General features: G+C 48.7%; 1 protein-coding gene across 3 annotated transcripts in view; it reads right to left on the bottom strand.

Annotated features, from left to right (window-relative positions):
- The window catches only part of LOC119255525 (liprin-beta-2), a 136,189-nt gene extending 123,931 nt beyond the window's left edge, over nt 1-12,258 (bottom strand). For all 3 annotated transcript variants that reach the window (XM_037522753.2, XM_054699403.1, XM_037522757.2), the window contains exon 1: nt 12,139-12,258. The gene's annotated coding sequence lies outside the window, so the exon portion shown is untranslated. The remainder of the gene's footprint in view (nt 1-12,138) is intronic.
- Nucleotides 12,259-13,018: the final 760 nt, after the last annotated feature.

Here is a 13,018-nt window from a genome sequence, read left to right on the forward strand (position 1 = left end):
CCTCACCCTACCCTCCTACTCCCTACCCCCGACACCACTTTTACTTAACGTTCCTGTAGGGCTGACACTTTGGGGTCCCAAACAGGCAAGGTGGGTTGTACGTAATGGGCTACCAATGACAAAGTAGCTAAAGTCAAAGTTCTTTTTGTATATCTTAGAGAACATTCTGGGTCATCTTACCCCATTCAAACATACTTTCTTTTTTTTTTTTTTTAAGTTAATTTTTTTTTAATAGAGGCATGTTTTTTATTTATTTATTTATTTGTTTGTTTGTTTGTTTGTTTGCTTTGTTTATACATGCACTGGGTACAGTCAGAAGCACGGGAGGGTGAGAGAATTCACCAGAGCCAGAGCAGGGAGCAGAGCAGGCAGAAGGACCGAAGTACACTGCTGAGAGGAGCAGCGGGCGGCAGGAGAGGTCTGCGCGCCATGTGGGACCCTCCTCTGGTGGCCGGGGAGCAGCCGGGGATCGAACCGGTGCTGCAGAGGCTGCGGGCAGCTTTGCAACCCAGCGCTCAACCGCTGCGCCACCGGGGAGGCCCCAAATATACTTTCTTGAATGGGAGGGAAAATAGGTGAATTCAACCAGGAATTCACCCATGGCCTATAATGCCAGGGAGTGAGTTTCTATAACGCAATGAACAGCGTGCAGCAGGAAAGTCCCTTCCTAAATATGTTTTACTTCCTAAATATGTATGTGTGTCTGCACATGTCTAGCGGGGGCTGTGTGCTACATAACAGTCTAGCCACACCCCAGCTAGTGTTGTCTGCCCAGTAAAGTGACCACCTCCCTGCCTCAACCTGAAGAACAGATCTTCACAAGTAAAGACTCTAACCAGGATGGTGGGAACTTGAGATTGGGGATCAGGTTGTCAGGGCTAAAGTCTGATTTCAGCCTCTCTCCAGCTAGGAGAGAAAGCGCTTATCCTGACTCAGGCTCCTCCAGGGTTAAAGCACTGACAGGCTCCTGGGAGATTCAGTTCAATGATGCATAGTGGGTTTAATAAAAGATACCTTCTATCCCTGGTTCCTTATTTAACCTCACTCATTCCTCAGTTCCGGTCAAACCAAAGCACGAGCTGTTTACTATACCTGCCCCTTAATTTACCACCCCCTGCCTTTCTCTGTGTACTGCTGTTCTCCCTGCCAGAAACGCCCTCTGCCCCCATAGAACGGGGTATCTCTGGTCCCTGTGTTTCCTTCAAGATACACCAGTTGTCAGGATTACATCAAACTGAAAAGATTCTGTACAGCCAAAGAGACATTAACCAAAACAGAGAGACACCCCACTGATTGGGAAAACATCTTTGCACTCCATCCAACTGATAAGGGACTGATCACAATAATATACAAGGAACTCACATGGCTCAACAAAAACAAAATAAACAATCCAGTCAAGAAATGGGCAGAAGAACTCAAAAGACATTTCTCCAAAGAGGAAATGCAAATGGCCAACAGGCATATGGAAAAATGTCCAACATCCCTGATAATCAGGGAAATGCAAATCAAAATCACACTGAGGTACCACCTTACACCAGTAAGAATGGCACATATCAAAAAAACAAGCAACAACAAATGTTGGCGAGGATGTAGAGAAAAAGGAACTCTCCTACATTGCTGACAGGAGTGCAGACTGGTCCAACCACTATGGAGAGCTGTCTGGAGGTTCCTCAGTCTACTAAAAATGGAGCTGCCATACGACCCGGCAATTCCACTTCTAGGGATCTACCCAAAGGACACAGAAACATTCAAAAGAGCACTTGTACCCCCATGTTTATTGCAGCACTATTTACACTAGGTAAAACCTGGAAACAACCCAAATACCCAAAAATAGATGACTGGATCAAGAAGACGTGGTATTTATACACAATGGAATATTATTCAGCAATCAAGAAAGATAAAATGCCATTCGCAGTGACATGGATGGAACTAAAAGGAATTATGCTCAGTGAAATAAGCCAGAAGGAAAAAGAAAAATATTGGATGGTTTCACTTATGGCAGGAATATAGGGGAACCAAATAAGACATAAGTATAAAAAATAATAATAACAGTACAAAACACAACAAAGAAAAAACAAACCAGAGACATCCTGCAGGGGAGGAGGAGGGAGAGGGATCAGAGGGAGGGAGGGAGGAGCACAGGGGACTGTGGTGATGGTGCACGGGTGCATTGGAGAAGGAAATTCTATGGGGACTCAACCTGAGGGGGTGGGGGGAAGAAAATATTATTAAAAAAAAATTAAAAAACGAAAAAACAAGATACACCAGATGTCAACTCCTCAGCAAGCCAAAGGTCCACCCTGACCTTTCTCTGAAGGCTCACCGGGCTTTCTTTGAGGTTATTATGCCCATTTTGAGTAAGGGGATCATTCTTTAAGCTCCACCCAGGCAAGGGCCAGTTCATTCATCTCATGTTCCACCCTCGCATCCCTGAGTCACTGAGAGCTCTTAGCACAGGGGATGATCTAAAATCATTTGACACTGAAATCATGAGGTCATGAATCTACCGACTCTGGAATAATGTTCTCCCTCTGCTCCTAAAAGTGTGAGAGTTCCCCTGCACCCAGTGAGTCAATTCTGATCTTGGGGCTTCCATGGGTTCCCTTCCTCCCACCTTGCCTGGCTTGCCTCCTTGCCACCCAGGCCAGGATACTGTGCCCTCAGGCATCCACATTGCTTAACCACAGCACTCTCCATCCGCCCAGCTACCTCACAACACCCAAAACCTTAGTCTACAGGAATACAGTCCTGGTGCCCATAACCCCTTCCTGCCTCTCCTTGGGGCTGGAAGCCTGCTCTGTGGCCCAGGCTGCAGATAGATAGACAGAATCCCCAATATCATGACCAGTGTCTTTCGGATAGCTCCCTCCTACACACACCATACCCTCCTGGTGGCTGGAAACCCAGTGCTTCAAACTACACGGCCCCCACTCCCTTCCATGACTGCCATACCTTGTTGGAGGCTGTGAGCCCAGTGCCTCGCCCACATGGCCCTCGTTCTCCAGGTACCAGGGTGTTGTGTCCTCACAGTCTTCAGTGCTCCATCATGCTGTAAGAGCGCTCACTCCCCAAAGCAGGCCATCATCGGCAGAGAACACACTCAGCTGCTATCACTTCATCGGCCTCACTGTCATGGAGTTTCAACCCACAGAGGCATTTCCTAGAGCTTGCCCTTTCTCTGATCCCTGTTACTAAGTGGAACTTGCAAGCCTGTGACTTGAGACAGAGAAATGTCTGCCAAGCTTTAAAGCTGCCCAGCCCTGGTCTCCCACCCTCATGCCAGCCTGCACTTGCTGCCAGTCAGCTGTATGCTCAGAAGCTACCAGTCATCTCCCCAGTCCTGCAGCATTTCTCATTAGACCTATAAGCTTTCAGCAAACATTGCCTCCACTGTTCTTTCAGACTCCTTGCTAGTCAGGCTGACTCCCGTGCTGCTCTCAGCTCCTGGCCCTGGAAATAAACTTGAGTCACTTGGAATGTCTAGCATCATGTCAAACTGAAATCTGCTCCCCTTTATTTCCTGCTCTGTCACCACCATGGAGCCTTGGCCCTGCCCTCTGAGCAGCAGAGAACATGAGGACTCCCTCACCTACTGGAAATCTCAGTCACAGGTCAGTGGCCTCTGTTTGTGCCCAGGTCCCTCTGCAGCTTGCAGGACAGGGGCTGTAGCTTTCCAGCATTTAGGGTCCCTCCTCACTTGTTCCTGAAGTGTGGTGTCCGATGTACCACCACCAGCTGTGGCCCATCTCAGGCAGTGCAGGGAAAGTGGGATGGTGCCCACCAAAATCTCAGCCAGAGCTTCTGCGAGCATAGCCAGGCTGAGCCAACACGTGTGAACTTCCCCACATGGTCAGCTAGGAAACTCACACCAATTGCATTTGGGAGCCAACGGGGAGGACTTTGCACTTATTCCTGCCACGTCTCATTGAGCCGGTTTGGGCTCTGAGCTTTCTGTTTGCTGCCCTTGTCCTGTATGCAGGTGACCAGCCATGTGAAACCAGGCTGTCCCCTCCCGTCATGCATTTCTGCCTCCTGGACTTCCTGCTCCTGCCAGCATGACCTTTCTGGCCACACCTGGAGACACAGAACATGCTACATCCCCCTGAAATTTCAAAATAAGCCCTCCCGGTGATGTCGATCACTCGTCTTGAGCTCTTGACAAAACATTTTTCTCAGGCTTCCTGAGCAGAGGATATAACGAACATAACACCTTTTACTGACTATTTATGATGTGCCAAGAATTGCAGCCAACATTTTACTTGTGTCATCTCATTTAATCTACTCTTCCCAAGGACCAAATGAAAAAGGTGCATTATTATTTCCACTTAACAGTTGAGGCAGTTAAAGCTCAGAGATGTAGAAACTGTTCAAAGTAGCAACAGTAAGTCTGTAGAGACCTGGGATTTAAATGGAGGCCTGCCTGCACCCAAGGCCACATGCTAGAGCTACCAGAGTCCTCAGGACTGGGGGTTTTTGAAGGGGTGGGCAAGTCCTCATGGTTGAGAAAACCTGCTTCCTGCCACCCTGGGATGGGGGGGAGGTGGCAAGGGAAATCAGTTTCCTCATCCCCAGAAGTGGGGCGAGACTCCCTGCCCTGGTGTTGTGCAGCTCCAGCGAGCCAGCTGGTGGCTGGTGCCCAGTTAGTAGCGCTGCATGAAAGAACCAGATGTCTTGGTGCATCACAGGAAGAGCTTCCGTAACAAAACTTTTTCATATCTAGTCAAGGTCAGTTGTCAGAGGCAGGGAGTACTTACTATTCCTTTGCTTTAGTAAAATGTTCAGTTTGATGAATCTGTCTTTCCCATCCAAATTCAAGTTCTAACTTCTCCTCCCCCTCACCCTTTCTCCATCTTACTCCTCCCTACCCTTCTCCCCTTCTCTTGCCCTGCCCCTCTTATTAAATTTGGAGTTTGGTACCACGCATGTCCCAGTATACCCGGGGTAAAAGCTCATCCCAGGATCCCATCCAGTTTAGCATTTGTCCTTCTCTGTTCACTTTTGAAAATGTCCCAGTTCAGGCAAAAAATGAAATTGATTCTAATATTCTGAACCTTAAAAAAATCACTTTAGGGCCTCCCTGGTGGCACAGATGGATGAGCACAGCACTGTGAAGCTGTTCACAGCCTTTGCAGTGCTGGTTCGATCCCCGCCGGTGGTGGAGCTACCCACATAGCACAGCAGACCTCTCCTGTCTCACCCGCTGCTCCCCTCAGCAGTGTATTTCATCAGTCTGCCTGTTCTGTTCCCCGCTCTGTCTCTGGTGGATCCTCTCACCCCCCACACCTCTTAGCCTGTACCCCAGTTCTTGTATTAAAAAAAAATAAATAAATCTTTGAAAAAATTATTTAAAAAAAAAATCACTTTACCTCCCTGGCACCTATTTCCTTCCCATAAAATGGTACTAACATTGCCTATGGCTGGAAAAAGAAAGTTAAAGTGTCTTTTGCCACATGTCCTGATCATGTTGAACTGTTTTTTTTAAAAATGGACCAACACTACCTGCCTCCTGAGACAAGATGCGGAAAAGCCCACCAGAGTCGGAAGCTCCATTCCCTCCTGCCTGCTAGAGGCAGCTCTCTGGGGGGCTGGTCTGTGGCTCTAGTGCTTCCATGGAGCAATCCAGCATCAAGCTCTAGTTCATGGAAAACATCTTGCTGGGTAAAGGAAACTGTTGTCACTTGAAGAGAAAGGAGTTGCCATGAAAGCATGCAGTGAGCAAAGGTAGTCCACTGTTGGTTTCCCTGACCTATGCTGTGGCTCTGCAGTTTTCTGCTCCCTTAATCTTTACAACAGACTTCTTGGATGCTACATAACACTCTCTCTCTCTCTCTCTCTCTCACACACACACACACACACACACACACACACACACAGTCAACCCGAGAAATTCCTTTTGGCCGGGCTCTCCAGCCTTTTCTGCCAGAAGCAGGTTGGAGAAGTCTGCTTAGAGGTCCCCACAGGACACCGCAGTGTAGACACAGGAGTGATGCCCCTGGTCAGAGCACTGCTTGCCCAGCCAAGAGGCCCAGAGACATCTGACCACTACGTTCCAACCACATACACAACTTGGCATGGCTGGACGTCATTACCAGGGAGTCAGGGCAGGAGTTGTGGCAAAACCCACACACACCCAGCAGCCAGCAAGCACAGGCTATTCCTGAGCAGGCAGGAACTCCAGGATCTGGATCACCTCCTTCCCTATGCCTGCCCTCACCACTAGGAGGAAACAAATAATATCCAAGGAGAGCCACCTGCGAAGACCATAGCAGATGTGGGTCTAGGGAGAGGCCATGATTCCATAGCTTTGCAGGTGCTAACAACATCTTCCAGGAGACTTGTCAGCAGGCCCAACATCCACTTCCCTTGTGTAAGTCACTCCTGAGTTACGGACAGTCAAGTCTCAAATCTGCAATCTCTGATTGTCCCTGATATTTTGCCATGGGTGAGCAGGCTCATGCATGCATTTTGATCTCAGCATGTATGTATCAATCAGTCAATCAAGCAATCAAGCAATCAGCCATAAAAACAAAAACAAAAATGAAGCAGAAACTTGCCAGGCCCGGTTACATAACCTAAAGGAGACAAGAGGCTTGACAAGTTTTCCCTCAAGGTTGAATCCCAGGATTCTTATGTCGTTGTTTTCATTTGGCAATAACCACATCCCAGGCAATGATGTAAATGTTTCAAATGCACTAAGCCAGCTCCGCCTTAGCAAACTGAGGAGACCACAGTGGCATGCTAAAGGCAGGACTCATCCCAGGACACTGGAGCCGAAGGACCCTGGTTGGACAAGGTTGTGAAAAGGAGTGAGCGAAGGGAGAAAATCCAGGCTCTGGACAACCTAGTGCTTGGCGGCAGTGCAGGTTCTAGACAAGGTCCTCTGTCCTCATCAGACAACTGTGGCCCTCACCCATCCATCTAGATCCTGACACTGGCCCTTCCCACAGATGCTGCTAGAGGAGGCCATCATGGCTAGCTGCCTTCCCCAGAGAGGCCATCCTCCTCACCCCCACTCCATTACCTGGCAACTTCTTGTGACTGGCTGGCTAGGCCCCTAAATCTGGAAACCAAGAGGATGTTTGGGTCTTGGACTACATCTTTCCATGGAACTGACAGATTGATGGGTGGTTGCATTCCCAGAAAAACCCGTTTAATAACATACACCGACGCTGAGTGCCAACAAGTATAAGTGTGCCAATACCAAAAGAGCACCCCCACTACTTCCATCAGCCCACATATGGCTGGGCCACAGGACAGAAAGAACTCATGAGTCTTCTTTGGCATTGAATGCCAGCAGATACATCCCCTAGAAGAGTCCGGCCCTAGCTGGTCTGCAAACCAAATTCACCCCAAACCTGGTTTCATTCCCATTAGTCCCTGCCTGATGGAATTTCCGTCTAGATCTTCTGGCAGCCCTCCTCTGTCCAAACTCATTGTGCTACAAAGGATGGAGTCCCAGAACAGAGGATCAGGAGGTCTGGGTTCTGCCACCAACAGCTAGATGAGCCTGGGTACATTTCCTTTGGCTTCACCCTCCTTGTGGGTAAAAGTGTAAGGCACATGCAAGATATTACCCAAGGCTCTTTGGACTCCAGAAAGCATCAACTACCCTTACTTCCCTTCCCCCTTCCAAGAAGCTCCTCCGTGCTCCCATGCTGCTAACAATTGTCTTATTCTTCTCCCAGCAAGCTAGCACAAAATGTCAGTGTCCAGTCTGACTCTTTTCTCTCTTCCTCAAATGAAGTCAGTCCCCAAATCCTGCAGGATTTCTTGGCAAGCTCACTCGCCTCCCTACCCCCTGCCCTCCTCCCCTATTGCCATTGCCTTAATTTAGATCCTAATCTATCTCAATGGGATTATTTCCACAGTACACTCTCAACCTGCCCTTCCCAGCCCTGAATCCTGAAAACACAGCTTTCACCATTTCTTTTCCATACTCAAGGAACATCAATGTCATTGGAATAAAATTTAAATCCTTTAGTTTCAACTTTTAAAGGCTTCCGTGATCTCTTTCCTGTAGAGACTCCAGGCTCCCCTCTCCCAGAGGCCCCCTACCCCCAGCCCACCCTGACTCTAGCCGCGTGGCCCACTCCCCCTTGGGCTTGTCCATCCTCCCTCCCAGTCTCTCAGGTTCTGCTCTTGTTCCTTCCTTCATCTCCTGTGCAAAATAACCTGCCTCTTCCCCTTTCCTGAGGCAGACATTGCAAAACTAGCCAGTTCAAGGCCAGGTCTACCACAAATTTTTCCTGGATATAGGCGAGGTGCAAGGCCACACACAAGGACAGAAACAGTCCTAAAACAGCTTAGAGTTTAGAGGGGAAAATGGACAGAGACATGCAAATAACATGCCTAACTACCATAGCAGGTATCTGTGTTTGACACTATGTATACATCAAGATAGAAGGAAGAGTAAATGATTGGAGGAGGGGAGGTGTTTCCACAGTTTAAGCTACATCCTGAAGTATTAGTAAGAGTCCACTCATCTGACAGATGTGAGACAAAGGACTTTCCAGGAAGAGGAAACAGCACATGCAAAGACACAGAGGCACAAATGAATAGAAACTGTTGAGCTACTTAGTTTGGGGAACCATAGACAGGCAACTGAGAAGCTAAATTATCGCCAGCCTCTGCAGTCTTGCTGTGCAAGGAAATTACAGTCATTGCTTTCAGAGAGGCAGTCCTGGCCCATCAGTGCCTAGATCGTCTATCTACAGATGTGTTACAGGCCGAGAGTTCTACTCAACATGGAACATGATGATGAAAGCATCATGCGTGATGCACACTCATTTCTGTGTGTATCAATGTGCATGTGACAAAGAAGAAATGAATGTAAAATTTACCATGTGGACACAGCAGAAATCATAAATTTCCTGAAGACAAAGTTGAGATTCAGCAGCCTCCTGGAACCTACAAAGCCTCAAGGAGGTCTGGGTCTAAAGATACACAGATTGCTCAAGGACATCTTCTAGAAGATCACTTCCCAGGAGTGAGGGGGGTAAGAATAGCCCAGCAAACTTCTGCGGGTGAACAAGGCCTGACTTGCAGAATCTCTAAGACCACCTCTCTGAGACGGCCTGTGGACTCTGTGCAAACTTCGGCACATAGGTAATATCAAGTGTGGAAACCAAAGAATAAAGCCAGGAAACACAAAGTGGAATTGCTTTGAAGGAGAGGAAGCAGGAAAAACAGTGACTCAGGAGAACACAAAGTCGCCAGGAGTTGTAGCCTAGTTGTACCCACACCAAGTGGCGACAGAGGATCACATCTTTCTTTACCCCTTGCATGTCACATCTTGAGTCAGGGTGCACAATCTTTGGAACTTAATAAACGTTTAAATGCCTCATAGACTGTGTTCATGTTAACTCTTCCTTAACTCTGCCTTCTAATATTTTGCAATATGGGATTCGCTAGAGGATTTTAAGCAGAGCATCATGAACAGTTTTGTATTTCTGAGGGAAAAAACCTGATCACCAACTAAAAAACAACCTCTAAATTTTACCCTAAACACTATAGTCCAAAAGGGCATGTCATTCCTCATACAAAGCTTATTCTCTTGCAAGTTTTCCTTCCTCTCCTCACTTCTCAGGCTGTCTAGTCTGAGACCAACACTGCCCACTCCCTGGCGCTCTTGCCCATCAGTTCTACTTCTCTAAAGTCCTGCCTGTGCCACTGCCTCAATCTCCAAATAGGTCCTCATCACTTCTATCCTGAGTGACCTCCCAGTCTCCTAACTGGTTGGTTCACCCCTATATATTCCCTGTGGCCATTGCTTCCTGCGGACCAGTGTAACCACAGCAATTCCCACCAGGCCTCCATCAGAATCTAGGGTAACTAGGTAAGAACTTTCCAGGTTATTTAATCTTGAGAATTTAAAAGTTCCCCAGGCCATTCTGAGGCAAAGCCAGGTTTGCAAACTACTGCTCTTAATCCTACCTATAGATAGTTAAGGCTTCTGCACCACCCAGGGAATTTGTTAGAAGTGCAGAGAGACCCAAGTTTGCATTTCAACAATACCCTGAGGTTATTGTAAGCTTGTTAAAAACTGAGAAGCAGGGAGGGGGGAGGGGCTCCCTGGTGGTGCAAAGGTTTAAGTCTCAGCACTATGAAGCTATCTGCAGCCACTGCTGCGTGAGTTTGATCCCTGACCAGGGAGCTGACCCACATGGCACAGCAGACCGCTCCAGTCTCCCCTGCTACTCCCCTCAGCAGTGTATTTCAGTCAATCCACCTGTTCTGCTCCCCACTCTGTCTCTGGTGAGTTCTCTCAACCACTCCCCCCTACCCGCTGCCCTGGCACTTCTGGCCTGCACCCCAGATCTTATGCATAAATTAATAAATCTTTAAACAATAAAATAAGAAAATAAAAGTTGAGAAGCCATGCTCTAAAGGGTAGTCTGGCGATTTATTTTACAAATATTTACTGGATTTTCTCCAAATCAGGCTAGAGGTTGGGAGGTTGGAAGGGTCAAAGGCCAAGGTCCCTGACTTGCAATTCACAGAACCATCAAAATCCATTATTGGCTTAAAATCCATTACTGGCTCCCACACTTTCCGAGTCCAGATTTCTGCACCCAGTCTTCATGGCCCACTGGGATCGTATTTCTTCCATCACCAGCTTTACTGTCTACCACCCACCAGAGGCCAAGATGGACTACTTGCTACTCGTCAAGGCTAACCAGTGTGTGCCCAAGTATACAAGTCTCACAGCCCACTCACACTCTACCCCCACTGCCCCGAGACACTCAGGAGAAATCCCAAAGTCCATCATCACACTCCTTCTTGAAATTATCCAATATTTTCCCTGCTCATATGAAAGAGGCGTTCCCACAACTCTTTGCTCTTACCCTCATGTTATTAATCTCATTCTACTTAAACTCTGCACTCCTGCCGTACCTACCCCAGTAAAGAAAAGACTATGACATTCAGTTTGTCTGCTCAGCACAATAAGCTAATAACTGCACAGCATTAAATCTTCAAGTAATAATATTAATAGTAATGTGTTAAATCAAATTATGGATGATTAAATTAAGTGAAAAATTCATCAATCTCCCTATCTCACACTTCAAAGTCATTTAAAATGAATTCAAGCAGAATATAAACAGGTTGCCTCTCTTAAATCCAAAAATAATAATCCCCAAATCAAATAATATTTTGTATTTTTTATGCCAACAATAAACACTGACCATGCTGAAGATGAATTATGCCTACAGCCAACTACCTTTCTGTCATTGGGCATTTCACCCCACCATAGTCACCATAAAATTTGGAAACACTCCAGATTTGTATTATAATCAATTTAGGAACTTGGAAGAAGAAAGAGTAAAGTGAAGAGAAAGGAAAATAGATCAAAACAGGAAAAAGGGAATGGATCTATACCAAATATCCAGCTGCCCTGAAAGTAAAACTATAATGGCCTGGATTTGTTTTCTAAGAGGATTAAAACACTGGCTAGAATGCCTGTTTCAATGCTACCCAAACTTTGAAAGTTCTGGCCTTTAAATATATCATCTTTTCTTGGATGAGGAAAAACTGTGGCCGTGGAGCGGGATGTCTTGAGGGAGAGAAGCCCACTTTCACACAGGACCACCCCCACTCATAGTCTACTGAGGCACAGAGGTTTGTGATTTTAAAAAGCAAGTTGCATTTTTGCATTTATACAGTTTATTTCAGCCAAGGCTTTGCATTTTGGACACACAATCTGCCAAGCAGATTTGTTTGGGCAAATCGACTTAAATATCCCGACCACCTTGGGCTCTCTAGATTACACTTCTGCTCTAGCACCTGAGCAGATCTCTGACACTCCGCCCAGCACTAAGGTGACCGACCCCCCTGAGCATCTCCAGGTCACCTCGAGGAGCAAGAACAGCCAATAGCCACCGGCAGGGTTTGGTGAAGATAAGCAGCAAATTCACAGGGGTTAGATCCTCCTCCTCCCAGACTTTTGTTCAGGGCAGCGGAGGGGGGCCCTTGTATTCGCGCCCGGGACAGCTCTGGGACCCATACTGGCACTGACCCCCACGTCAATCTCCGAGTAGTTCTCGTATCGGGGGACTCTTAGTGTCCCCCGAAACGCCCCTGCGGGGGCTCCTGGTCCGGACCGCACAGGGGGATCTGAGGGCGTGGGGATTGCCCACTGACCTGCGCGCGGGGCTCCTCTCCGGGCGGCTCAGGTGTGCGGGCCTCTCCCGTGCCCCCCACCTCCGAGCATGAACGCGGAGACCTGAGCTGCAGGCCACTGACCCACCGACCGACTGCCCGGCCAACCAGCGGCCCGAGCGGCTGCGGCCAGGTCTGGAGCCACGTGACAGGGGCGGGGACTCGCGGGAGGCTCGTCCCGCGGATCCTCTCCTAAGCCACCCTCCCGCCTTTCCCTGGGGGCCGCCCCCCTGTCACTGGCCTCCCTCTCGGGACCTTAGTCCGCCTAAGGTTCCCGTTCTGCAGCCCCGCCCCGCCCCGCCCCGCCCCGCCCCCGGAGCCTCCAAGCCCCGCCCCTCCCTGGACACCCCGCCCCTCCCTGGAGCCCGGCCCTCGCCTGTCACCCCCACTTGCTCCTGCACCCTCCCGGCCCGGGGAGGCCGCCGGGCTGGCCCCAGCTCTCGTGCACGCAGCTCCCTGCGCTTGTCCAGTTCCTCAGCACCGCTGCTTGGGCGTGGGGACCGAAAGCACCGAGGCAGAAAGGGAACTTGTATCGAGAATCGCAAAGAGAGAGCAGCCATAAAAAAAACGATTAGAGGCTCTCCCAGCACAGTAACCCTTGGGGTGCCCGGATTTCCCGGATCCTTGAGATCCGGTCCATTGACGTTGGCCTGAAGGCAGCCTTCGGCTCTGAAGACACCGTAGGGTCCGGTCACGCTTGAACCCTAGACTTGGGGTGGAGGTCCCTCTAGTGGTCAGCGCCAGCTAAAGGCAGGGCGCCTAGTCTTGTGAACAGTGGAGGACAAGAAATACTACCTGTGCCCAGCGCTGCGACCAAGTTCCACAGGCTCAAGAAAAGCTTTCAGGCTGTCTGACCACAAGG

Source organism: Talpa occidentalis, unplaced genomic scaffold, assembly GCF_014898055.3.
Source record: "Talpa occidentalis isolate TD23 unplaced genomic scaffold, MPIMG_talOcc4v2.1 talOcc4.3, whole genome shotgun sequence".
In the NCBI taxonomy this organism is placed as follows: Eukaryota; Metazoa; Chordata; class Mammalia; order Eulipotyphla; family Talpidae; genus Talpa; species Talpa occidentalis.